This window comes from Durio zibethinus, chromosome 16, assembly GCF_047325235.1.
Source record: "Durio zibethinus cultivar Kanyao isolate XHJ-2024 chromosome 16, ASM4732523v1, whole genome shotgun sequence".
Lineage (NCBI taxonomy): Eukaryota > Viridiplantae > Streptophyta > Magnoliopsida > Malvales > Malvaceae > Durio > Durio zibethinus.
The window spans coordinates 19,363,250-19,368,489 of NC_143177.1; the positions used below are offsets into that span (position 1 = coordinate 19,363,250).

Below are 5,240 nucleotides of genomic sequence, written 5' to 3' on the forward strand. Positions count from 1 at the left end.
AAGCAAACTCAAAACGGTGCCGTTTTAACTTTATGATTAATTCATGATTCAATCACTTAAATATTTCAAAAATTAATTTTCAATGTTAAAAGCTCAAATTTTCTAATTTTAGGAAGTTTCTTTTTGCCTATAATATTCTCATTCAAACCACACCCTGAGTCTTATATGAAAATAAAATGAATAGTATTTTTTATTTTTTTATTTTAAAATTATAAAAATTTAAACTTTGATTACCAAAATTAAAAATATAATATTTTATTAATAGATTAATTCAAATTTTTAGAATTTTTTTTTTGTGGGTATCTTTTTCTTAAAAACGCCTAGAGGGATATCCGTTAATACAACTAACAACACATAAAGAGTGAATATAGCATATATAAGTATAACAAATTAGAGCCTCCTGTCTGAGGGAAACTTTTGTTGTAGTCCTATGAATGAGGGAAGCTCTTATGTTTTATTTCATGAACCTCCTCTTATATACCGATGCAGCAGGTCATTGTTTGTACCCGTATTATATTTTAATTTATGCATCTCTCAGTCTCGTACCAAAAAAAAAAAAAATTTGGAGCCTTTCTTGGTTGTGGAACGGTAGTGACCCCCCAACAAAATTTCAAAATCCCTTTGTTTCTTTCGGTAATTTCATCTCTCTTGCTTTTCAGTATTCATTGCTCAAATTTAAAGGATAGGATACACAGGAATATGGCTGGGAGCTAAACCTGGCAGGTTTTTTATTTTCTAATACGAATAGTACATCTAACTTTTGTTTTCCTCCACTAAGCTTAAACAGGTACCATGAAAGACCCTTTTCAAGAGAACGTGGTTAAACTGGCCCAGCTTTAATCACCTTTTGAATGCAAGTATGATGTCATGAAATGGCAGCAAATCATGTGCTAGAGGCAGTGTTGAAGATAAAGTGAAAGGTTTTTCAAATTAGGTATAAATCGCTTATGGCATACGTGTTCAAGAGGAGCCATCCCAAATTTTTATTTTATAATATATATATATATATATATATATTAGTGAATAACTATTTCCTTTTTTTAAATCACTTAAGTTATCATGTTGAAATGGTTCTTTTCTAACATAATTTTTTAAATAAGTATTTTTTTATAAATTATATCATAATTTGAAAATAAAAAAATTACAAATGATAAAATTTAAATCTCATATCTATTAAGTTTTAATTTTTAAAAATATTACATAAATGAACTTAACTAAATTTTAAAATTTTGAGTTTAAGTATTTCGCATAACTAATATGGTAATACAATTTCATGAAACAGGCAACAGTATTTGCAAGCTGATGGATACTGTTGTTTTTAGTTATTTGCACTCTTAATGACAAACACTAACCGGGCCTCTTCTTTTTCTCTTATGCTGTAAAATCATCGTCATATACAGTATCATTGTATGAGTTATAGGGCTCCATGGCAATGGATCAAAAAGTCTTATATGAAGCCCATTCAAAATCATAGTGCTCCATGGCAATGGATCAAACGGTCTTAAATAAAGCCCATTCAAAGTCATATGGCGACGTATTTGCCACCATTAAAATTTGGACGAAATGAAATGGTAAAGAAATTAGACTCATACAAACCCAAATTTATATCGGATACGTGCTTAAGATGAAAAAATGGGATAGATAATGTTGATCTAAGAAGTCAAGAACACTTTGGTTTCTTTTGGTAAGTATTTTTACTTTTTTTTTTTTTTTTGTCATTTATCTTTTATTTTCAGTTCATTATAAAGCTTTGTTAATGACTATGCTTCATGTTTCACGTGGAGAAAATGGAAAATACTATTATTTCCTTATCTAAAGAGACTAAATTTGGTATTAAATCCATCCCATTTTTCTTCTCTTCTCCTATTTTCTTTTTACCAAACTAAAAAAGGGAACGTTTATTCGTCTTTACGTATAACTGATTAACATTTTTACAGTTTTTTTTTTAATATTAGATTTCTATTTTATTATATTTTGAATAATAAATTGCCATTTATCCAAAAAAACTAAAACAAAAAGGAAGAATGTAATTTTTTTTTACTCCATTTCGTTCCTTCTTCTGTCCCTCCTGCCACTAACATAATGTTAAAAAGTTTTTAATTTTAAAATCTGAGCTTTAGAAGCTAATCAAACGCTACATACGATGAACTCAAAATAAATAATCCTCGGTTGCTGAATCTATAAAGACATCTGCTGATCATGCAAAAATAAAAGGAGCATCAAATTTGCTGAAATCAAAGTCCTTAGTGCTAAACCACTACACCATGGAACCAGTGGTTATTAATGATGCCAATACAAAGTTTTTCATGGCCAGAGCCAATGATGATCAAAGGATTATTATACGACTCCAAATAACAACCCTTGTACTAATTAATGGTAGGCTTCTATGTTTTGGGGCTGTATCTGGTTTTCATTCTTTTTTTTTTTTTTTTCTGTTTGCAAGTTGATTGAATTAATCTTTATTGAAATCAATCCACATTTTCGAGGAAAAGTAAAAAAAAAATGGAGTCGCTAAAGAGTCCAAATTTTGGTTAAATGTGGACATAAGATCACATTCCACAACTGGAGTAGCCAAAACCTATTAGCTGGACAACTTGGGCATGAAGGTGACTGTTCATACAAGTAAAGGTAAAGGGGTCCTAGTTTGTTCCCCGATTTTTCAACATTTATTGACTTGTTTTACTTTCTTTTTTTTTTTTCATATTTATTTCCCGGGAGTCGTAAATAATACTAACTTTTCAACCCAATAAGAAACAGAATGATGAGTACCACGTGAAATTATAGACTTAACTGTAGTACAATTTGTGCATCTACATGGTTTCGTACATGTGAAACGTATTGTAAAATATAAAAAATTATTATATTCATAAGTTAAATACAAAACATATTTTTTATTTTTAAATTTAAAAATAATTTTTACTAAAATTTTAAATAAAAATATATAATTAATGTATGTTTTCATAGTATTTTTGTATGGTATTTAAAATTGTTAAGTTTACTTAGACGTGACTCCAAAGAAATAAAGAACTTTCTTATTAGCCAAACAAATTAAACCTGTTGTGAAACTAAGCAAATCTCTTGATCAGTGCAATTGAGACGAAGGGGGTAGCTTACATATGGATAAATAAAAGTACACATGCAAACTTCATTGGTATAACTTATTAAAAGGTAAAATAGATATATAAAAGGTGATATAAGAAAATGTGGGAAATGAGTGACAATTAGGGAATATGATAGCTGAAATAGGAAAGGGCTTGTTGGCTGGTTTCTGTCAAGCGTCCAGAGACAGAAGCCATCAGCACGGAGAGGAAAACAAAGTGGAAGCGGTTTTTGTCTCATACAAAGACAATATGTACATTTCTCTCCCAGCTTTTTCATGTGAACTGAGCCAGCTAAAAGATAGTATGAAGTTATCCTCAAAATGCTGCCGTTTTCCTTCTTGTCTTAAGCTCATTTGCAGCCTTTTTGACAAAGCAAAAAAGCAAACTCTTTTGTCTCTGTTGCTTCAACAGGACCACAGACCGTCAATCTCCACTCGCTCCCCATCCCCTTATATTGTAGCCCCCGAATATGCTACATAATATAGCACTTCAAGACATTGAAATCCACACCCGTGTCAATCCTCCAGCCCGGTTGAGGCCCAGGCTGTGGCAAAAACTGAGTTGTGACCCTTCCATGTGAGAACCAGCATATCTTCCTCTCTCTTCATGCCCCATCCGCTAGCATGTTCATCTAGCAGGGATTTAACTTCTGTAACGGTCTCTTCGCAAAATGGAACGCCAAAGAAACCGGCGTTCTTCATCCTTTGTGACAATTTTGCACCAGATTCTAACTTCTCTATTCTTTGAAACCCTTCAAAACTGATGATGTTTTCAATTTTGTGACCAATATCGGATTCATACTCTACCCTTTGGCTACTATCTTTGGGCAAGAAAGTCTCCAATGCGTCAAAGGGTATCCAAAGATAATTAAAGCAAGTTGTGATCCTTGAAGTGAGACTTGATGCGCTCAGATCAGAATCCTCATCGACCACAACTATAATACGTGGATTAAGGCCTTTTATTATGTGAAGGAAAGCGTCTCGCAAAGAAGAATCGTGAGCAGTATTTCCTTTCCTCTCATCAGACAGATACCGTATCCAATTTTGACAGTTTATTACCAAAGCCTCGTCCTCCCTAAGGTCTAGCTTGGAATAAGTCAAGTGACTTAAAAGTGATTCAAACTGAAAAGCGGAGTATTCTTTGGACAAAATTTCACCTGATGAAGGCAAACAAGGGTCTTCGATTACATGGAATTCAAAGGGTACATCCCTAAACTTTGCGAAATTTGCCAAACGGTGGCCAACATCCTCGGTTGATACGTTAAGCAAAGGAGGGACTGGTGGCCTGCAAGAGGGTACCGTGATTCGAAGTGAAGGAGGCCCTTCAGCTCTTTTCGCTAGGGCGTCAATTAGAGTAGGCCACTGCATACAGTGAGTGATGCTAAAATCTAATATATGAACTTTGGGGTATCCTTGAACCGCATTAAAAATGGCACTGTTTGATGCACAAAACCCAAACCGGTGCCAAGGGATTAGATCAACATACCCGGCTAGCTCAGTCACGGTCATTAGCCTCCTATGAAATGTGCTGCCGCCATTAAAATCCATCGTTGTGGGGCAAACTCTAGATGCCCTAGAGATGAGAGCTCTCAAAAACCAGGAGGTAAGCCTTTGATTAGGGTCGCCAACAGAGGAAGCGACGTTATTGAGCACCCACATAATTTGCTGGGCCAAAGTCACATCGTTTCTCTCAAGGGCACTGGCGCAGTGAAGTAGAAGCTTCTCTATACATGCTCCATCAAGACTACCAAGGCATCCTCTGAGTGCTCCAGTTATGGAACTCTGTTGGGTGTCGAAAAGACTAGGGTTTTGAAGGGAAATGGATGCATTGTTTCCTCTCAGCTCACTTTTCATGGCTTTTGATGAAAGGGTTTCGTTGAATCAACATGCATGGAAGATTTTGATGACCCTCAATGAAGAAAAGAAAAGAAAAGAGGATGGAGGAGAGGACGTGGGTTTAATTTCTTAATTTTATTTTGGTGTTGTTTGTTTGACACCCGTATGGCTGATATTGGTGGATGGAATTGAAGAGCTAGGGTTTTATCTGGTTGCAGATGTGAGTTGCCAATCCGTTCAACAAATATGAGGTGTTGGAGATGGGAGAAAGAAATCTACACATTCCCTTTGTGTTTTTCATGCG

General features: G+C 34.4%; 1 pseudogene; it reads right to left on the bottom strand.

Moving 5' to 3' along the window:
- Nucleotides 1-3,194: 3,194 nt before the first annotated feature.
- LOC111298624 (scarecrow-like protein 32 pseudogene) lies at nucleotides 3,195-4,954 on the bottom strand (annotated as a pseudogene).
- Between the last annotated feature and the right edge of the window lie 286 nt (nucleotides 4,955-5,240).